Raw genomic sequence first — 23,485 nt, forward strand, 5'->3', positions numbered from 1 at the left:
CACGAACATTTTTTGCGTTCTGTATACGGGTCGTATTTTGATTCCGTATACGGTCCGGATACAGAACCATTCATTTCAATGGGTCCACAAAAGATGCGGACAGCACTCTGTGTGCTGTCCGCATCCGTTGCTCCGTTCCGTGGCCCCTCAAAAATTATGAGGCATGTCCTATTCTTGTCCGTTTTGTGGACAAGAATAGGCATTTTTATAATGGGCCTCCTATTTCCGTTCCGCAAATTGCGGAAGGCACACAGGCGGTATCAGTTTTTTGAGGACCGCAAAAAAAAAATCACGGTCGTGTGCATGAGCCCTAAATTGGGATAAGTCACCCACTGAACTAACAGAAGGATTAACTATATTTATTTCCCTGTCACGTATACAGCACGGTGTACTTCACACATTAATTGGGTATATGACGTGCACCGAACTAATAGACGGATTAACTATATTATTTCCCTGTCACGTATGCAGGGCAGGTGTACCTCACACAATAAATGGGTGTATGATGTGCAGCTAACAGACGGATTAACTATTATATTTGTGTGTCAGGGGTACAAAGTGCAATTTTGCATTGCACCCACAAAAAAAATTAGGGTAGGTCACAGACTTCGGGATGTCAGCCATTTGTGGACCTGAGCCTGGAGGGTGGCCAGAACATCAGGTCCAGTGTGTCTCCGTTCCCCTAAGCTCACAAGATGGAGCACGTCCTGGCAGAGGGCGTGCCCCACACTTGCATAGCTACGTGGACGCTTGCTGGGGGGCTCAGCAGCGGTGGAGACAGTGGCTTAAGGGAGAGCAGCAGTTCTCCCCTGGACACCCTGGGGCGGTATTACAAACTTAGGTGCCACCACAACTGATGATCCCTCCCCGGCGCCTCGGAGGGACACCCAATGGGCAGTAAAGCTTATGTATCATCCCTGCCCATGTTTGCTGGTCCAGGCATCCATTGTCAGATGCACCCTGTGGGCTGACAGCGCGATCCAGTGACAGGGATACATCAATGTGCTGGTGTAGGGCAGGGACGCCGGTACAACATCTGCTGGAATGGATTGCAGTCCACAATATTGAAGGGCAGCAGATGTTGGGCGATAACACTTGCCAGGAGCCCATTGAGTGAACACACTGGTCGGTCCCCGTTTAAATGCGTCTGCAACCGATGGCTGGCGCCGGACAACAGTGGAGGGGATAGAGGAGGGTGCAGAGGAGGCAGAGGTCTGGTTGCCAGTACCTCTAGGAGAGGGAGTGCGAATGTATTGTTGGAAGGGGGTGCGGTGGCTGCAGGAAAGTGGCAGAAGCTGCTGTCCACTGCGCACTGCTGCTGGCGCTGCTGCGACCACCCTGCATCTGTTCCCATTCCTGCCAGTGGTTGACTCTCAGGTGCTGGGTAAGTGGTAGCTCAGGTGCTGGGCAGTGGTACCCAGCCTAGCAACAGACCTCCCTCTCCTCACCCTGGCATGGCACAGCTGACAGATGGCAATTGTCACATAATCTGCTGCCAGGGTGAAGTAAACCTAAACAGGGGACTTACGCACTGACCTCCTGCCAGATGGGGTGGTGCTGGCTTGTGCCTGTTCGGGCTCGGTGGAATCGGCACCTGCCTCCTGCTGCCATTACCAGTGGGCTCCCTGGTGACCTGGCGCACCGTTTGCCTCGGGTGCCTACCTTCCTCATCAGTGCTGCTGTCACCTGACAAGGGAGGTGTCACCCATTCTAGGTCAGCCTCCTCTTTAACCCCTGTAATGTCAGACCCAAGGTCGACCAGTGGTTGACTGAGGGGAACAGCAGACGTGGAGCCCCTGACCTGGGTCCGCTGTCCCCTCGCTGATGCTGGGTCTGACTAGGTGCAGGGCTTCTGTGGCTGAAACCACCCGCACCAGTTGGAAGGGATGTCAATGGGGTACTGATGGGCGGTCCCCCCTCCTGCTCCTCCTCCATACCTTCCAAAAGGTCCTGAGCATCCGGACCAAGCTCTAGCTCACTCTCCTGCATTACCTCCCCCAAGATGTCCCTCTCACTGTCGCTGTCGAACAGCATCAGGGTTGATTCTTGGGGGCTGGTCCTGCAGGAGGCGGAGAGCTGCTGCTGTTTAGAGCTGGGGCAGAGGACTCCGTGCCACTGGCCTGTGTCACAAATGACACCACTGCCTCGGCGTCTTGAGATGAAATGGGGCGGCTGCCACGCCCAAAAGAATCACGGATGAGGCGGACGCCCTGCCCCCTGCGCCCGCCCCTCAATGGCGGTGGTCCAGCACGGGAACCAACTCCCCTACCACGACCACGGCTGCCATAGCCACTCATAGCCACTCATGATGTCACCAAGTAAACAAAAAAGGTTTTAAACAACAGAAAAAAATTGAGAAAGAAAATAATGAGGGAGTTTGGGTAAACTTTATTGGGTTGGGGACAATAGGGCAAAACTGAAATAACTGGGTCAAAACTGAAATAAAATAGACACGAAACCCTAAATCACTAACACTAAAACACAGGCAAAGGCTTTTTTTTTTTTTCCACAGACAAAAGACGCTGACAATCCTAGCACACAAAACACTAAATCACAGCAAAAGACTTTCTTTTTTTCACAGACTGATCAGACAGCAGAAGACTACTGTCACAGAAGGTGTACAGGAAACAAGACAATGCAAAATGAATATATGACTCACTGGATCCAAAACTAAGGAACAAAAAGGGAGACCCCTGCATAAGACCTGGCACTCTCCCTGACTGCTCAGCCTATGCGAACACCCCAATGGTGGATGATCGCATATCCTCGTACCTCGACTATAGTGATGAGCGGCAGGTGCCATATTCGATTTCGACGAAATTCGCGAATATTCGATAGAATATTCGTTTTATATTCGTCGAAATCGAATATTCGTCATTATGCTAGTTATTGCGAATAATATGCGATTAAAAAAATCGCATATGCGATTTTTTTAATTTTTTTTTTTTTTTTTTTTTTTAAACTTAAAGGCTACTCTCCTATTGAAATCGCAAATGCGATTAATATAACACGAAATAATCGCATTTGCGATTTCAACGTAATTCTCAAATCCGACAGTACATTCTAGTATATGGAGACATTCCCATGGTGATGAGGACGCTCCATGAGCATGGCATATAGCAGGGATCAGCAACCTTCGGCACTCCAGCTGTGGTGCAACTACAACTCCCAGCATGCACACCTCCATGGCTGTTCTCAGGACTCCCAAAGAAGTGAATGGAGCATGCTGGGAGTCGTAGTTTGACAACAGCTGGAGTGCCGGAGGTTGCTGATCCCTGGAATATAGCATTACTAAGTAAAAATCGCAAATGCGATTATTTCGTGTTATATTAATCGCATTTGCGATTTTTTTTTTTTTTAATTTTTTTTTTTTACTATGGTTGGCTTCAATGGTAGAATTAGCGAATATGACGAATATATTCGTTATATTCCACAAAACGAAGATAACGAAGTATTCTGCATCTCAGTTATATCTACCTATTCATCAACTTCGCTAATTCTAGCAATCATATAGGAAAGTTTACTATAGAGACAGATAAGTATAATTCACTATGCGATTATATTACTTTGCTTTTTTATATAAATAGATTATAATAATTATCAGGTATTATAATTATTCTATTTATATAAAAAAAAAGCAGTCATATAATCGCATAGCGAATTATACTTAGCTGTCTCTATAGTAAACTGTCCTATATGATTGCTAGAATTAGCGAAGTTGATGAATAGGTAGATATAACTGAGATGCAGAATACTTCGTTATCTTCGTTTTGTGGAATATGACGAATACATTCGTATATTCGTTTTGTGGAATATAACGAATATATTCGTCATATTCGCTAATTCTACCATTGAAGCCAACCATAATAAAAAAAAAAAAAAAAAAAAAAAAAAAAAATCGCAAATGCGATTAATATAACACGAAATAATCGCATTTGCGATTTTTAACTTAGTAATGCTATATTCCATGCTCATGGGAACGTCTCCATATACTAGAATGTACTGTCGGATTTGAGAATTACGTTGAAATCGCAAATGCGATTATTTCGTGTTATATTAATCGCAATTGCGATTTTAACGTAATTCTCAAATCCGACAGTACATTCTAGTATATGGAGACGTTCCCATGGAGATGGGGACGCTCCATGAGCACGGAAGGCGGCAGAAGTGGCAACGGGCACTGACTGGAGCAGCCAGGAAGCCAGGAATCCAAAGGACAGGTAAGAACAACTTTAGGGAAGTGGGAAAGGAAAAAATATAACAATTAAAAAAAAAAAAAAAAAAAAAAAAAAAAAAACGAATATTCGAAATTGCGAATTTATAGCACTATATTCGAAATATTCGCGAATTAGCGAAGTGCCGATATTCGCGAAAAAAATTCGCGATTCGAATATTCGCGCTCAACACTACTCGACTATATAACACCTGAACACCCTACAATAGTGAGGGGACACAACCACCGGCTCCCTACACTAGAAACGGAGGGAGTCAGGGTCACCTGGGATCCAGCAAACATAAAATCACAAATGGATGTACAACACTTATCTTGTAGAAGACTGGGAAATAGGATCAGCTTGCACACACACTCCAGGAAGTTGTATAAGCCGCACACTAATGGATTATGGGGAGGAATTTAAAGGGATGCAATCAGTCCAACTACAAGACAGCTGAGAGAGGCTAACGAGATGAGGAACTGAAAACCAAAACAAAGAAAGCTCAAGGAGGAGGTTCTGAAAGGCATCTGTCAGAGCTTCTCAGATGTCTGGTTGTGACAGTACCCCTCCCTCTACGAGTGGACTCCGGACACTCAGAGCCCACCTTCTCAGGATGGGACCTATGGAAAGCCCTGATGAGACGAGTGGCCTTAATGTCCGTCACTGGGACCCACATCCTCTCCTCAGGACCATAACCCTCCCAATGAACGAGGTACTGGAGAGAACCGCGGACAACACGAGAATCCACAATCCTAGACACCTGAAATTCAAGATTACCATCAACCATAATCGGAGGAGGAGGCAAAGGCAAGGGTACAATGGGTTGAACATAAGGTTTTAATAAGGACTTATGAAAAACATTATGGATCTTCCAAGTCTGAGGAAGATCAAGACGGTAGGCAAAAGGATTGATGACAGACAGGATTTTGTAAGGCCCAATAAACTTAGGACCCAACTTCCAGGAGGGAACCTTCAATTTGATATTCTTGGTAGACAACGTTCTACATCATGTGAAAATGATGTCTCATGCTCCCTGAACCACTCTTTCACAATTTGAGCCTGATGAATCCTGGCATTGTCATCTTGGAATATGGCCGTGCCATCAAGGAAGAAAAAATCCATTGATGGAATAACCTGGTCATTCAGTATGTTCAGGTAGTCGCTGACCTCATTCTTGGAGCACATACTGTTGCTAAGCCTAGACCTGACCAGCTGCACCAACACCAGATCATAGCACTGCCCCCACAGGCTTGTACAGGAGGCACTAGGCATGATGGGTGCATCACTTCATCTGCCTCTCTTCTTACCCTGATGCGCCCATCACTCTGGAACAGGGTAAATCTGGACTCATCAGACCACATCACCTTCTTCCATTGCTCCAGAGTCCAATATTTATGCTCCCTAGCAAATTGAAGCCTTTTTTTCTGGTCGGCCTCACTGATTAGTAGTGATGAGCGACAAGGGTCATATTCAAATTCACAATATTTTGCAAATATTTTGTAGAATATTCTGCAAATTCAAATATTCGTTATATTCTATGATTTTTTTACTTGAAAAATCGACAAGGTAATGATCGCGTAATATGCAAATTTTCATAATGCAAATTTTTATTGCAATTTTTTCAATTGCCAAGGAAAAACATGATTCTTCCCTGCTTCTTGATTGTGGGCCAATAAGTCATAGCACTATATCGATTATATTTTTTTTTTCAAATATTCTATATATTCTAAAACAAGAATATATAGCAATATAGCGAATATTGCGAAAAAAAAAATGAATATAGAGCAATTTAGCTAATATAGTGCTATAATATTTTTTTCAATAATTGAAACTTTTTTCCAATCGGAACTTCAGATGAGAAAAAAATTACAACTATTAGACAAAGAAGATATAGCACTATATTAGCTAAATTGCTCTACATTAGTTTTTTTTTCGAATATTCGAAAATTGCTATATATTCTTGTTTAGAATATTCAAAAAAACGTATATATTCGATATAGTGCTATATATTAGTTTTTTAGAATATTCATCATTTTTCCCATTTCAAGTCATGATTCCTCCCTGCTTCTTGCTTGTGGGCCAAAGAGTCATTGGCCCACAAGCAAGAAGCAGGGAGGAATCATGTCTTTACTCGGCAATTGAAAAATTTGCGATAAAAATTCTCATTACGATAATTTGCAATAAAAAAATCTCGAATATTCAAAATTACGAATATATATCACTATATTCGAAATATTTGCGAATTTTCGAATTACCTATATTCGCGATAAAAATTTGCAATTAAAATATTCGTGATCAACACTAGTGATTAGTGGTTTTCTTACGGCTACACAGCTGTTCAGTCCCAATCTCTTGAGTTCCCTTCGCATTGTGCGTGTGGAAATGCTCTTACTTTTACTATTAAACATAGCCCTGAGTTCTACTGTTGTTTTTCTTCGATTTGATTTCACCAAACATTTAAGTGATCACCGATCATGATCATTCAGGATTTTTTTACCGACACATTTCTTCCTCGAATACTATGGGTCCCCACTATCCTTCCAGTTTTTAATAATGTGTTAGACAGTTCTTAACCCAATTTTAGTAGTTTCTGCAATCTTCTTAGATGTTTTCTCTGCTTGATGCATGCCAATGATTTGACCCTTCTCAAACAGACTAACATCTTTTCCACAACCACGAGATGTCTTTCGACATGGTTGTTTAAGGAATGAGAAGCAACTCATTGCACCAGTTGGGGTTAAATAACTTGTTGCCAGCTGAAAGATAATCGCCCATGAAGTAATTATCCAATAGGAGGCTCCTAACTATTTGCTTAGGTGGCGACTTTTTTTGTTGGACAAGCAGTGTATATTACTGAGCTAACTAAATAATGTACCTAACACCCTACACTGTAAACTATTAACTTACCTATTCCCCAACTAACCTACCACTAACTATCTGGATTTTATATATATATATATATATATATATATATATATATATGTACACAGTACAGACCAAAAGTTTGGACACACCTTCTCATTCAAAGAGTTTTCTTTATTTTCATGAATTTGTAGATTCACACTGAAGGCATCAAAACTATGAATTAACACATGTGGAATTATATACATAACAAAAAAGTGTGAAACAACTGAAAATATGTCATATTCTAGGTTCTTCAAAGTAGCCACCTTTTGCTTTGATTACTGCTTTGCACACTCTTGGCATTCTCTTGATGAGCTTCAAGAGGTAGTCACCTGAAATGGTCTTCACTTGTGTGCCCTGTCAGGTTTAATAAGTGGGATTTCTTGCCTTTTAAATGGGGTTGGGACCATCAGTTGCGTTGTGGAGAAGTCAGGTGGATACACAGCTGATAGTCCTACTGAATAGACTGTTAGAATTTGTATTATGGCAAGAAAAAAGCAGCTAAGTAAAGAAAAACGAGTGGCCATCATTACTTTAAGAAATTAAGGTCAGTCAGTCCGAAAAATTGGGAAAACTTTAAAAGTGTCCCCAAGTGCAGTCACAAAAACCATCAAGCGCTACAAAGAAACTGGCTCACATGCGGACCGCCCCAGTAAAGGAAGACCAAGAGTCACCTCTGCTGCGGAGGATAAGTTCATCCGAGTCACCAGCCTCAGAAATCGCAGGTTAACAGCAGCTCAGATAAGAGACCAGGTCAATGCCACACAAAGTTCTAGCAGCCGACACATCTCTAGAACAACTGTTAAGAGGAGACTGTGTGAATCAGGCCTTCATGGTAGAATATCTGCTAGGAAACCACTGCTAAGGACAGGCAACAAGCGGTAGAGACTTGTTTGGGCTAAATAACACAAGGAATGGACATTAGACCAGTGGAAATCTGTGCTTTGGTCTGATGAGTCCAAATTTGAGATCTTTGGTTCCAACCACCGTGTCTTTGTGCGACGCAGAAAAGGTGAACAGATGGACTCTACATGCCTGGTTCCCACCGTGAAGCATGGAGGAGGAGGTGTGATGGTGTGGGGGTGCTTTGCTGGTGACTGTTGGGGATTTATTAAAAATTAAAGGCATACTGAACCAGCATGGCTACCACAGCATCTTGCAGCGGCATGCTATTCCATCCGGGTTTGCGTTTAGTTGGACCATCATTTATTTTTCAACAGGACAATGACCCCAAACACACCTCCAGGCTGTGTAAGGGCTATTTGACCATGAAGGAGAGTGATAGGGTGCTGCGCCAGATGACCTGGCCTCCACAGTCACCGGACCTGAACCCAATCGAGATGGTTTGGGGTGAGCTGGACCGCAGAGTGAAGGCAAAAGGGCCAACAAGTGCTAGGCATCTCTGGGAACTCCTTCAAGACTGTTGGAAGACCATTTCAGGTGACTACCTCTTGAAGCTCATCAAGAGAATGCCAAGAGTGTGCAAAGCAGTAATCAAAGCAAAAGGTGGCTACTTTGAAGAACCTAGAATATAACATATTTTCAGTTGTTTCACACTTTTTTGTTATGTATATAATTCCACATGTGTTAATTCATAGTTTTGATGCCTTCAGTGTGAATCTACAATTTTCATAGTCATGAAAAAAAAGAAAACTCTTTGAATGAGAAGGTGTGTCCAAACTTTTGGTCTGTACTGTATATATATATATATATATATATATATATATATATATCTTTAATAAAGGGAGAAAATACAAGAAATGAATCACACATCCACTGCTAATGCTTTGATCTCATCCCTGCACTACTGCAGGAGACAGCACTAAATAGTGCATGTGTACCACCTCCTATGCTACATGCTAAATGAGGCATTAGCAGGCTCGGACTGGCCCACAGGGGTACAGGGAAATCCCCCGGTGGGCCCCTGAGCAAGGAGGGCCCCTAGTCTCCCACCCCCTGCACATAACACATTAGATTTAGTACACTACATATGCAGTACGCCAGTCCTTCAGGGTGAGCGAATGTGAGGTCACCGGGGTCAGTTAACGGACCGAGGGTTGCTCTTAGTACTCACAGTTTGTAGGATACCCTGAGCAGGCGTACAGCAGTGATGGAGAGGCTGGCACGTAGATCCTCTGGGGCACTCTCTGGATATAGGGATCCGGCCGGGTGATAGGTGAGGTGCCCTGGGTGTTGTAGGTTTAGCGTGCCTGTGGCAAGATCCCTTACAGTTCGTTACCACAGTGCCGGTAACGGTGGCACACCGATTGTTAGGAGGAATAATAGAGGTACACACGATTGTAGTGAACTAAAATTCCTCTTTACTGAACAGTTCAACTATGTACAAGCTTCAGACAGTTCCATATGAAGGGTATTGGTATCAGACAGTCTTTACATAAATGGCAGGTAGAATCCTAGCAAGATAACTCAGAGGGAATAAAACTCACAGATCAGGCTGTACTTTCTGCAGAATCCTGTCTGGCTTTCTCCAAGGCCCGTATGCCCTATAGCTGGCTTTATCCTTGGGTAGGGAAACCTTCCTCTGGTATAAATCCTCTTGCTGTAAATAACCTTCTGCCCTTCAGCTTTCTACTTGGCTGGACAAGATTAGCACTGCTCTGTACTTTGCAAGATGCAGGATAACTTCAGGAGGAAACTTCTTCTCCTGGACGCAGGTTAGGAACCTGTGCTATCTAGCTGCATGTTAGAAGCTGATCTTCAGCTACTGGCTAAAGTTAACACTGGCTTCTAACCACACACCCTCTCTCCTGGACTGGACCTGTCTATATATACTAGGCGGGTTTCCTAGCTCCCCCTACAGCTTGGGAGGAAAAACTACACCCCTATCAGGCCTGATACACAGGAGATAACATGACAATATACATTATAATGCAATACAAAATACCATGACCATGTTCCACAGGAGGTGGAGAACAACATGACCCAATTGACCCTTGAGTAGTGCCCACATTTACATAGTGGGACACTACACATACATATATATTCAATGTACAGCACCTCAACCAGCTTATGTTCATATAAAAAACTTGTTAGATTATTTATTATATTTGAATGTATCCGTACGGTGGGTCCCCAAAATAAATTTTACTGGTGGTCCCGAGGTACCCCAGTCCGACACTGGGCATTAGTGTACATTTTGATCAAAAGGCATATGCCCACTCACCACGCCAAGGTTGCCTCTATGAGTGGGTCCTAACCTAACATTGATGCAGCGCTGCACGGCGACCACCAACGCTGCAGCGCCTTCCCGGCCGGCAATGGGACCCAGCAGCCAAACAGCACCCCTGCTACCTGATCATGCCATACCTAGCACTGGGCCCCCCCAACCGGACAGAAAAACAGCACAGTGACCCCCGTGCAGCACCGCACATGTGAACAGTTGTCAAAGCTCACCTCATCTGAAGCTCCCAGGAACTCCAACTGAAAGCATGGTAGGCTAATTTAACCCCTACTAATGTATATATATATATATATCTTTATTCAGCACTATACTTCTGATGGCAGTACGCATGGACACAGCAGCCCGGAGCTCTACATTTAGATGCCAATTTCTTATTTTGTACATAGTTATTACCTTAATTTTAAGCACAGCGAGCAACTGTATTCAGTTTGCTACAACTCACATAGCATATAGTGTGCAAGAGCTACTGGACATCGGAATGAAAGGTCCTGTTCCACCCCCACCCCCTAATATCCCGGAGGAGATTCTAAGGACATCGGTGCCCGAGTGGATGATTATACCGCCGAAGCGACGACACAGGAGGAGACGGGAGAGGAAGCAGAAGTGGGGCAAGAGGGGCGGCATCAATACTCGATTAAAGAACCCCCCAAACAAGCAAGCGCTACCCAGCCTGTTCATCGCAAATACCCAGTCTATAGTGAAGAAGGTCGATGAGCTAAACTGAGGATCTCGTCTGATAGGATGAACACTTGCGCCTCATTTTTCACCGAAACCTGAAGCTGCATTCGTGACCCCATGATGGTCTCTTGTCTGCAGTGGTGTCTGAATCAGTTTGTATATATATATATATTCATCAGCACTTCCTACTTTGCTCTTGCTATATATATATATACTGTGAACTGTGATGCTTTCTAGTGCAATGTGTTTCTTGTCTTTCTATTGTAATACTTTAATATAATTGTCAGTTCTTGTTCCTCTGCCCATGGCATCTCGGATTGCTCCAAACAACATTTCATTGTATTGCACGGTGACAGTAAAGGCATCTTCTCTTAGTTTTACTCATTTCTTTTTCATCTCTGCTGTATATCGGAGGAGGGTGCGCTAACTTATCTGCAGATTTTATATCACAGGGACTTCAGGACCTTTGATGATGTCACGGTCATGTGATCAGTCACATGAGGGGAGGAGTAAAGCAGTAAAGGTTTTTCACTGTGTAGCACTTCCTGTCATGTGACATCATCGCAGGTCCTGCAGCCCCAGGAGGAGGATGTGTGACTTGGTTCTGGGTTTATTAGAACAGTAGATGAAATATTCACAGCCTGGGAATCAGCTATTGCCTTTTGTTGCGGGAAGGATATCGATTTGGTCTTGGCGTGTCTCAGCACCGCTCTACATTTTTTGTATATTTCTTTTTGGACTTTTGCGTATCCATAGTCGACTCGGATGTATTTTGTGTCCCTCTACAATCTATAGAGGCAGCACTTTCAGGAGCCGAATCCGAGGCGTCTGCATCTGTCCAGCTGAAACTCACTTTAGAGCTGCAGTTTTTAATCGAGGGGCAGATCAGAAAAGGTAATTACTAAATAGAGAATCTTTTTGGATCTTCCAATTAGGGAGCTGTACCCCTCAAGGTCTCAACCGCAGACACAATCCGATTTTTTTAAAATATATATGTGTATGTTTTTTTTCTCTTGTATTATCCATTACTTACCTGTTGCTTATAGTGACGCACCCGTTACATGTGTTTTCCATTCCACTTAATTGCAACCCTCCCATCTCTGAATGAAAATCCACGCCAAAACTGCATCAAAAAGTGTTTTATCAAATTAGTCAGAAAAAAAAAACTAATCCCCCAAAAAACCTGATGCAATTCTGCAGGATCAGCAACTTTCTGCAGGATCAGAGGCTGCAGGATCAGCAACTTTCAGTGGAAAGGCTAAAGAGATATAACTACTGCCTACAAAGTTCTGTCAAACTGCTAGTCCAATATTTCAGGATTTGGGTCCCCACTTTCAATTTTGCTCAGGGTCACACCTAAAAAACGGTCCTGCATGCAGCCAATCAGCAGTCAGCCAGTCCTGTGATGTCACAGCCCTATAAATACCCTCAGCCATCTTGGATTCTGCCATTCTGCCATTCTGCAGTGTACTCAGTGCAGGGAGAGACGTCAGCAGGCGCTACGGACAGTGCTAGGAAATACTTCATTGTGCTAAAAAATTATTTAAAAGTTCAGGGAAATATTATTCAAGTTGTAGGGAAAGGACAGGGAGGAATAATTCCACAGCATTTATGTAGAACAGGGTTCAGTAGGGGAGGTTACAGCCTGGGGACTGGGAACAATCCTATTACACCTTGCTGCACTGACTGCAGATCCAAATTGCCATTATACAGCTCTGCAATTCCAGTAAACTGTTCTTGTTATTGGGGTGCAAGTGCTGTGTGATACCGCCATTAACAGGGGTTATTACAAGGAAATATTTCTGCAGTACGTCTTATTTGCCCTTGTGCGGTGCAGTTATATGTTGTAAAGCCCTTTTTGCCGTGTATTAGTGTCAAAAGAAAAAATATATTTGCCGTTCAGCGCTGCAGTTATATGTTGAAAAGCCCTTTTTGCTTATTAGCTTATTTGCCGTTGTGTGGTGAAGTGAGAAAATTACAGACTTTTCTGGGGGGTTTTAATTTCCTTTTTATTTTATTTATTTGATCTAACACCAATCTGTGGACTTCTCATGCTGTTCCCACCATCCTCACTCCATGACTGGGCCACTATTCTGCCTTTCGGCCTGGCTGACATCAACATTTATTTGACACTTCTGATCTGTCAGAAGGAAAGAAAAATGAGACGCACAACGGACCCTGTCTGTGTAGCAGCTGTAAGGCCTGTATGGTCCCATCAGAATTGGCTTATGATTTGGTAGCCAAAAGCAGGAGTGGGTACAAAACACAGAAGACATGCAAATATTCCATTCACTTTTCATCTCTGTTTTGGATCCACTCCTGTTTTTCTTTGCATTAGTAATACTGAAGGATTACTAATCAAATGCTGACCGAGTGAAGGCGGATGCTCCACAGACAGGATGCGTTTTTTGGGGGTTATTGTTCTGACGGATCGGAGGAAGGGCAAACTTACTTCTGACACCTTCTCCACTGTCGGGGGGCTCTACTTGTATAAGCATTTAATACAGGGGTAGGCAACCTCCGGCTCCCAGCTGTTGTGAAACTATAATTCCCAGCATGCTCCATTCATTTCTATGAGTTCTTTTAAGAGCAGAGCAAGTATGCATACTGGGAGTTGTAGTTTCACAACAGCTGGGAGCCAGAGGTTGCCTACCCCTGATTTAATAGAACAGGTTCTGTAGACATCTATGTGGAATCAGCTGATGAGGGTGTAAAAGGAGTGCGCTTCTTCTTGGCGCTAACATCGACCTGTAAGGCTGAGTTCATACGTGAGTTATTTGGTCAGTTTTGGCCCCGTGACTGCCCAAATAAGTGAAGTGTGCAGTGATTCTAAGAGCGACACCTGCTATCTGCATGTTATACGGACTCAGCAGTATTTTCCCCTCCCCCACTGACAGCACCACAGAGAGAGAGATCCACCCCCCAGGGACAGGAAACATACAGAATAAAAAGGTGGAGCCTCTCTACCCTGTCAGTGGTTTCCTGTCCCTGGAGTGGGAGACCTACAGTTACATTTGCAGGTTCTTAACATCGGCCTTGTATTCTTAGGGAGGCCCTAGAGGGACTTCCAGGGGTCCATCTCACTGCAATGGCATGCTGGCAGGACCCTAGGATACGGAGATCCTACAGAGGCTTTACATACCACGGGTCCGGAAGCACGATTCCCATGTGCTTCCGGAAGTACATCACAATCCGTGCCACCCCCGGAAGTAGCCGTGCTCCGGTCACCTAGAAAAGTGTCAGAACCTTCATTCAAGGATGCCCACGCGCCATCTGTTCCACACGCAAAACAGCTAGGAGAATTAGCAAGCTACATGCTATTTCTATAAATCCTCCCTTAACCACGACTCTTGAGGATAGAGTCATCATTCATCCTGACCTGGCTTTCCTGCCTAAAGTCTCCTCAAAATTTCATAGATCTCAGGAGATAATTTTTCCTTCTTTTTGTGACCATCCTAAAAACTCTAAAGAGAAGGAGTTTCATACTCTTGATGTTTGATGCTTGATGCTTGTTGCATTATCTCAAAATTTCTGAAAGATGGAGAAAGTCTTCTGCCTTGTTCATTCTTTTCTCTGGGCCGAATAAGGGTAAGAAGGCTACCAAAAATACCTTGTCTAGATGGATTAGACTTGGTATTTTGCAAGCTTACTTGGAGGCTGGTATTTCACCTCCAATCTCGGTGAAGGCTCACTCCACTCGTTCTGTTTCCACTTCTTGGGCTGAAATGTCGGGTGCTTCCATAGAACAAATCTGCAGGGCTGCAACCTGGTCTTCTCCCTGTACTTTTTTCCGACACTATGGTTTGGATCTGTACTCTTCCTCTGATCTTTCTTTTGGTAGGAAGGTTTTACAAGCGGTGGTCCCTCCCTAAGGAAGGTCGTTATCCACTGTAATTCTCTCTGTGGTGCTGTCGTGGTGGAGTGGAAAAATGATGATTACACTTATCGGTAATCGGATTTTCCAGACCCCACGAAGGCACCCTTCCTTATTCCCTCTCTGTCATGAGTTCTTGGTTCTTTCCGGAGCACAAAAAAATAAAATAAAAATGTTTTTTTGGTCATATTGATGTTATTGCTTGATTAATTATTTAATATGAGTAGGAGTCCCTCTCTTGCTCTGAAATCCACTGACAGGGTAGAGAGGCTCCACCTTTTATTCTGTAGGTTTCCTGTCCCTGGGGGTGGATCCCGCTCTCTGTGGTACTCTCGTGGGGTCTGGAAAATCCGATTACCAGTAAGTAGAGTTGAGCAAACACCTGGATGTTCGAGAAGTTCGTCCGAACTTCCCGGAAATGTTCGGGTTCGGGATCCGAACCCGACCCGAACTTCGTCCCGAACCCGAACCCCATTGAAGTCAATGGGGACCCGAACTTTTCGGCACTAAAAAGGCTGTAAAACAGCCCAGGAAAGGGCTAGAGGGCTGCAAAAGGCAGCAACATGTAGGTAAATCCCCTGCAAACAAATGTGGATAGGGAAATGAATAAAAATAAAATAAATAAAAATTAACCAATATCAATTGGAGAGAGGTCCCATAGCAGAGAATCTGGCTTCACGTCAGCAGAGAATCAGTCTTCATATCATAGCAGAAAATCATGCTTCACGTCACCCACCACTGGAACAGTCCATTGTCATAAATTTAGGCCCCGGCACCCAGGCAGAGGAGAGAGGTCCCGTAACAGAGAATCTGGCTTCATGTCAGCAGAGAATCAGTCTGCATGTCATAGCAGAGAATCAGTCTGCATGTCATAGCAGAGAATCAGGCTTCACGTCAGCCACCACTGTAACAGTCCATTGTCATATATTTAGGCCCAGGCACCCAGGCAGAGGAGAGAGGTCCCATAACAGAGAATCTGGCTACATGTCAGCAGAGAATCAGTCTGCATGTCATAGCAGAGAATCAGTCTGCATGTCATAGCAGAGAATCAGGCTTCACGTCACCCACCACTGTAACAGTCCATTGTCATATATTTAGGCCCAGGCAGAGGAGAGAGGTCCCGTGACAGAGAATCTGGCTTCATGTCAGCAGAGAATCAGTCTTCGTATCATAGCAGAGAATCATGCTTGACGTCACCCAACACTGGAACAGTCCATTGTCATAAATTTAGGCCCCGGCACCCAGGCAGAGGAGAGAGGTCCCGTAACAGAGAATCTGGCTTCATGTCAGCAGAGAATCAGTCTTCATGTCATAGCAGAGAATCAGGCTTCACGTCACCCAACACTGGAACAGTCCATTGTCATAAATTTAGGCCCCGGCACCCAGACAGAGGAGAGGTTCATTTAACTTTGGGTTGCCCCGCAATATAATGGTAAAATGAAAATAAAAATAGGATTGAATGAGGAAGTGCCCTGGAGTACAATAATATATGGTTAAGGGGAGGTAGTTAATGTCTAATCTGCACAAGGGATGGACAGGTCCTGTGGGATCCATGCCTGGTTAATTTTTATGAACATCAGCTTGTCCACATTGGCTGTAGACAGGCGGCTGCGTTTGTCTGTATTGACGCCCCCTGCCGTGCTGAATACACGTTCAGACAAAACGCTGACCGCCGGGCAGGCCAGCACCTCCAAGGCATAAAAGGCTAGCTCTGGCCACGTGGACAATTTAGAGACCCAGAAGTTGAATGGGGCCGAACCATCAGTCAGTACGTGGAGGGGTGTGCACACGTACTGTTCCACCATGTTAGTGAAATGTTGCCTCCTGCTAACACGTTGCGTATCAGGTGGTGGTGCAGTTAGCTGTGGCGTGTTGACAAAACTTTTCCACATCTCTGCCATGCTAACCCTGCCCTCAGAGGAGCTGGCCGTGACACAGCTGCCTTGGCGACCTCTTGCTCCTTCCTCTGCCTTGGCCTTGGGCTTCCACTTGTTCCCCTGTGACATTTGGGAATGCTCTCAGTAGCGCGTCTACCAACATGCGCTTGTACTCACGCATCTTCCTATCACGCTCCAGTGCAGGAAGTAAGGTGGGCACATTGTCATTGTACCGTGAGCAGGGTGGCAACCCAGTAGTCCGCACACGTTAAAATGTGGGCAACTCTGCTGTCGTTGCGCAGGCACTGCAGCATGTAGTCGCTCATGTGTGCCAGGCTGCCCAGGGGTAAGGACAAGCTGTCCTCTGTGGGAGGCGTATCGTCATCGTCCTGCGTTTCCCCCCAGCCACGCACCAGTGATGGGCCCGAGCTGCGTTGGGTGCCACCCTGCTGTGACCATGCTTCATCCTCATCCTCCTCCACCTCCTCCTCATCCTCGTCCTCCTCGTCCTCCAGTAGTGGGCTCTGGCTGGCCACATTTGTACCTGGCCTCTGCTGTTGCAAAAAACCTCCCTCTGAGTCACTTCGAAGAGACTGGCCTGAAAGTGCTAAAAATGACACCTCTTCCTTCTCCTCCTCCTCCTCCTGGGCTACCTCCTCTTCCATCATCGCCCTCAGTGTTTTCTCAAGGAGACATAGAAGTGGTATTGGCGTCATCGCCACTGGCCATGTTGGTGGAGTACTCGGAAACAGCGCAACAGGGCACACAGGTCTCGCATGGAGGCCCAGTCATTGGTGGTGAAGTGGTGCTGTTCCGCAGTGCGACTGACCCGTGCGTGCTGCAGCTGAAGCTCCACTATGGCCTGCTGCTGCTCGCACAGTCTGTCCAGCATGTGCAAGGTGGAGTTCCACCTGGTGGGCACGTCGCATATGAGGCGGTGAGCGGGAAGGCCGAAGTTACGCTGTAGCGCAGACAGGCGAGCAGCGGCAGGATGTGAACGCAGGAAGCGCGAACAGACGGCCCGCACTTTATGCAGCAGCTCTGACATGTCGGGGTAGTTGTGAATGAACTTCTGCACCACCAAATTCAGCACATGCGCCAAGCAAGGGATGTGCGTCAAACCGGCTAGTCCCAGAGCTGCAACGAGATTTCGCCCATTATCGCACACCACCAGGCCGGGCTTGAGGATCACCGGCAGCAACCACTCGTCGGTCTGTTGATCTATACCCCACCACAACTCCTGTGCGGTGTGGGGCCTGTCCCCCAAACATATGAGTTTCAGAATGGCCTGCTGATGTTTACCCCGGGCTGTGCTGAAGTTGATGGTGAAGGTGTGTGGCTGACTGGATGAGCAGGTGGAAGAAGAGGAGGAGGAAGCTGAGTAGGAGGAGGTGTCAACAGGAGGCAAAGAATGTTGCCCTGCGATCCTTGGCGGCGGAAGGACGTGCGCCAAACAGCTCTCCGCCTGGGGCCCAGCTGCCACTACATTTACCCAGTGTGCAGTTAGGGAGATATAGCGTCCCTGGCCGTGCTTACTGGTCCACGTATCTGTGGTTAGGTGGACCTTGCCACAGATGGCGTTGCGCAGTGCACACTTGATTTTATCGGATACTTGGTTGTGCAGGGAAGGCACGGCTCTCTTGGAGAAGTAGTGCTGGCTGGGAACAACATACTGTGGGACAGCAAGCGACATGAGCTGTTTGAAGCTGTCTGTGTCCACCAGCCTGAATGACAGCATTTCATAGGCCAGTAGTTTAGAAATGCTGGCATTCAGGGCCAGGGATCGAGGGTGGCTAGGTGGGAAATTACGCTTTCTCTCAAATGTTTGTGAGATGGAGAGCTGAACGCTGCCGTGTGACATGGTTGAGATGCTTGGTGACGGAGGTGGTGGTGTTGGTGGTACATCCCCTGTTTGCTGGGCGGCAGGTGCCAACGTTCCTCCAGAGGCTGAGGAAGAGGCCGAGGCGGCAGCAGCAGAAGAGGTAGCAGGGGGAGCCTGAGTGACTTCCTTGGTTTTAAGGTGTTTACTCCACTGCAGTTCATGCTTTGCATGCAGGTGCCTGGTCATGCAGGTTGTGCTAAGGTTCAGAACGTTAATGCCTCGCTTCAGGCTCTGATGCCACAGCGTGCAAACCACTCAGGTCTTGTCGTCAGCACATTGTTTGAAGAAGTGCCATGCCAGGGAACTCCTTGAAGCTGCCTTTGGGGTGCTCGGTCCCAGATGGCGGCGGTCAGTAGCAGGCGGAGTCTCTTGGCGGCGGGTGTTCTGCTTTTGCCCACTGCTCCCTCTTTTGCTACGCTGTTGGCTCGGTCTCACCACTGCCTCTTCCTCCGAACTGTGAAAGTCAGTGGCACGACCTTCATTCCATGTGGGGTCTAGGACCTCATCATCCCCTGCATCGTCTTCCACGCAGTCTTGATCCCTGACCTCCTGTTCAGTCTGCACACTGCAGAAAGACGCAGCAGTTGGCACCTGTGTTTCGTAATCATCAGAGACATGCTGAGGTGGTATTCCCATGTCCTCATCATCAGGAAACATAAGAGGTTGTGCGTCAGTGCATTCTATGTCTTCCACCGCTGGGGAAGGGCTAGGTGGATGCCCTTGGAAAACCCTGCCAGCAGAGTCTTTAAACAGCATAAGAGACTGCTGCATAACTTGAGGCTCAGACAGTTTCCCTGGTATGCATGGGGGTGATGTGACAGACTGATGGGGTTGGTTTTCAGGCGCCATCTGTGCGCTTTCTGCAGAAGACTGGGTGGGAGATAATGTGAACGTGCTGGATCCACTGTCGGCCACCCAATTGACTAATGCCGTACCTGCTCAGGCCTTACCATCCTTAGAACGGCATTGGGCCCCACCAAATATCGCTGTAAATTATGGCGGCTACTGGGACCTGAGGTAGTTGGTACACTAGGACGTGTGGCTGTGGCAGAACGGCCACGTCCTCTCCCAGCACCAGAGGGTCCACTAACACCACCACGACCATGTCCGCGTCCTTTTACTAGATGTTTTCCTCATTGTTATCGTTCACCACAACAACAAAAATATTATTTGGCCCAATGTATTGAATTCAAATTCAGGCCTTTTTTTTACAGACACCTAACACTATCTGGCTATCTATTTAGGTACCGTATTACACTAATACAGGCACAGCAGTAACCACAGATTTAGCTGACTATAAATTTGAGGCCTAGTATTTAGGCGCTGGGTGACAGGTATAGGTTTACAGACAGAATTAGACTTGGATATGCACAGTAGCGTGTGTGTGAAGTTATTGAGAATGACCCTATGTGCACCTTGAATATTATATACCCTTTTAGGGATAGATTTAAAGTAGCTCTGATACAGCAGAAACCACTGAATTAGGAAATTGGGAATTGTATTTCAACCCAGAACAAAAACTGTGCTTTGACGGACACTAAATAACTTGACCAGCCACAGCAATAACCACAGATTTAGATGAATATAAATTTGAGGCCTATTATTTAGGCGCTGGGTGACAGGTATACGTTTACAGACAGAATTAGACTGGGATATGGACAAAAAATAACCACACTATTGATGGTAATATGCACTTGGTGTGACAGCTTCACCCTGATGTAGGCTTTAGCCAAAAAACAACCACACCATTGAGGGTTAAATGCACTTGGTCGCAGCTTGTGCTGGCGCACCACAAGACACAAAATGGCCGCCGATCACCCCAGAAAAAAGTGAATGAAAAACGCTCTGTGCAGCCTAAAAACAGTGAGCAATTGAATAGCAGCAGTTCAATGATCCACAGCTGCAGATCAATAACTGAATGAAGTCCTTTGGAGGAGTTAATCAGCCTAATCTCGCCCTAACGTCGCAGCTGCAACCTCTCCCTACGCTAATCAGAGCAGAGTGACGGGCGGCGCTATGTGACTCCAGCTTAAATAGAGGCTGGGTCACATGGTGCTCTGGCCAATCACAGCCATGCCAATAGTAGGCATGGCTGTGACGGCCTCTTGGGGCAAGTAGTATGACGCTTGTTGATTGGCTGCTTTGCAGCCTTTCAAAAAGCGCCAAGAAAGCGACGAACACCGAACCCGGACTTTTACGAAAATGTTCGGGTTCGGGTCCGTGTCACGGACACCCCAAAATTCGGTACGAACCCGAACTATACAGTTCGGGTTCGCTCATCCCTAATTGTGGGTAATGGTCATGTGATTCTCCATCTTCATCTCTGCCCTGTTTCCCTCATTACTGTACTGACATTTGAAATGTAAAATTGTGGGTGCCATTTTGTACAGTTCATCCGTATCAAATCACCAAAAATTCTGATATTTTTTTAAGTAGAGTTTTATAGGAATTTATAAAGAATCTGATTCATTTAGAATTTTTTTGCCTATCTGTAGTCACCTCCATAGTACACGATCGGTAATACTATACTCCATTTGTAAGACACTTAACTTCATGTAATATGTTCATCCAGATGTGATTTTTCTCTCAATCCTCCATGTTTCCCTCATGTTCCTTAGGTTCAGGACTCTCTTCTTTTTAAAGCTGATGGTCCTTTCCATCAATGGCCCATCAAGGATGGAGAAGGACAGAAATCTCATGGCTTCAAGGATATTAGACCTCACCCTGGAGATCATCTCCTTGATAACTGGAGAGGTGAGAGTTTCACAAGACATCACTCTTAGGGCCCTTGCACATGGCTGTATGCCCTCCGAGAGATACGGTCCGTGAGCGGGCCATATGTCCTGGAGCGGCATTGATCGTGCGCACGGGAGCACACCGCATCATAGATTACAATTATGCTGTGCACGTCAGGTCGTCTGCGGTACTATTTTCCTGCACTCATATGATCTTATGAGTGCAGGACAATAGTCCCGCGAGCGGCCCGACCACTGGCAGATCCGGAGGTGGGCAACGGGGCAATTTCCCCCCCATTCCGAGCTGGTGGCGCGGCCCTTGTGAAAAGTGGGGGGGCGGCGGCATGGCACAGGGAGATAAGCGCTTCCATTGTGGAAGCGTTCATCTCCATATTAATCTGTATCACCATCCTCAGGACTGCGATACAGATGGCTGTGCTGCTGCGGCAGGGGAGGGAGAGGCGTGTCCCTTCCCTGTTCCTCTGAAAGGCTGCCGGCTAGGCCGGTGCGTCTTCGTGCCGCCTGGGCCATACAGCGCGGGGCACAGGCCGGAAGAGGCCTTCATCTCATCACTGACATGGAGGTAAGTATAACTGTTTTTTTTTTTTTTTATATGTACAATACTTGTTACTAGCACATGATTGGGGGGGCTCTTGTTACTGGCACATGATTGGGGGGGGGGCTCTTGTTACTGGAACATGATTGGGGGGCTCTTGTTACTGGCACATGATTGGGGGGCATCTATGGGGGCACTTATTACTGGGCACATTATTGGGGGAACTTATTACTGGCACATTATTGGTGGGCACTATAGGGGCATCTACTGAGGCCACAAAGAAGGGGTATTTTATATGGGGGGTTCTGTACAGTAGCATTATATTCTGGGGCACATAATGGTGGGTACTATGGGGTCATCTACGGGGGGCGCTAAGAAGTGGTATTTTTACTTGCAAATTATGGGGGACACTACTGGGGAACTATATGTGGGGTATTTTATACTGGTACATTATGGAGGGCACTAGGAGGAAAGGGGGAAGAGGAGCACTATGGGGGCATTTACTGGGGGCACTATATAGGGGCATTTTATACTTGCACATTATGGGGGCACAATGGGGACATTAGCTTAACTGGGGGCATTACAAGGGGGGAGAAGGAGAATTTCTACTGGGGGGGCATTATGATGGGCTTTATTACTCACCCATGGTATGAGCCCCCTAGTAGTGGCACCAGCCTCTCCCAGCTCCACCAAGCCCCCGGCCAAAGTGTTGAAGTGGTGTCCGAGATCCCCAAGAGCCAAGCCAAGTAATTGTAAGTTTTCATGTGAAATATTTTTATGTTATACACATATAGCATACACTGTGCCACACAATATACAGTATACCTCTACACTGTGTAGTCTATAAGCACCACATTATTTTCTGCCCGCCGCCACATAACAATCTGGAAGTGCCCCTCTCGAGACCAGGCTCTGGATCCGGCACTGGACCCTGACGTGCACAGCATATTTGTAATCTATGATGCGGTGTGCTCCCGTGCACACGATCAATGCCGCTCCAGGACATATGGCCCGCTCATGGACCATATCTCTCGTCGGGTATACAGTCGTGTGCAAGGGCCCTTATCTCTAGTAACATAGTAATAAAACAGGGAAATGTCTGGAAAGGTGAAGTATTCTTAGAATCTCTGTAGTGATCGGCGTCTCCCCATACACAGGATTTCACAGAAGTGAAGAAGTCGTCTGTTGAGTGTGTGACACCCCGTGTGTCAGGAGGATGGAGCAGGACCCAGAGCCCCATCACCGAGCCTCCACCTCATTCCCTGATACATGAGCAGAAGATCCTAGAACTTGCCACCAGGATCACTGAGCTGCTGAGCGGAGAGGTGAGCGCTGCTGGAAATGCTGGGACATTATACAATAACGCCAAGGGAGGGGTCTGGTAATGACTGTGTCCTTGTGTTGTCAGGTTCCTATAAGGTGTCAGGATGTCGCTGTCTATTTCTCCATGGAGGAGTCGGAGTTTTTAGAAGAACACAAGGATCTGTACAAGGACAGACGCCACATGGCTACAAGGATATTAGACCTCACTCTGGAGATCATCTCCTTGATAACTGGAGAGGT

At 46.1% G+C, this 23,485-nt stretch overlaps 2 protein-coding genes across 5 annotated transcripts in view; one reads left to right on the forward strand and one right to left on the reverse strand.

Annotated features, from left to right (window-relative positions):
• The window catches only part of LOC122934762 (gastrula zinc finger protein XlCGF57.1-like), a 956,305-nt gene that overhangs the window by 407,201 nt on the left and 525,619 nt on the right, over positions 1 to 23,485 (reverse strand). The window lies entirely within an intron of this gene.
• The window catches only part of LOC122934783 (zinc finger protein OZF-like), a 493,591-nt gene that overhangs the window by 383,857 nt on the left and 86,249 nt on the right, over positions 1 to 23,485 (forward strand). Inside the window, exons 1-2 of one of the 4 annotated variants that reach the window (XM_044290481.1) lie at positions 23,203 to 23,247; positions 23,331 to 23,483. The exons of 2 other annotated variants lie outside the window; for them this stretch is intronic. The gene's annotated coding sequence lies outside the window, so the exon portion shown is untranslated. Of the gene's footprint in view, positions 1 to 11,810; positions 11,893 to 23,202; positions 23,248 to 23,330; positions 23,484 to 23,485 lie in introns of those variants that run through there. One more of the 4 variants, XM_044290485.1, reaches the window with a different exon arrangement.

This window comes from Bufo gargarizans, chromosome 4 (genome assembly GCF_014858855.1).
Source record: "Bufo gargarizans isolate SCDJY-AF-19 chromosome 4, ASM1485885v1, whole genome shotgun sequence".
NCBI classification, from domain to species: Eukaryota; Metazoa; Chordata; class Amphibia; order Anura; family Bufonidae; genus Bufo; species Bufo gargarizans.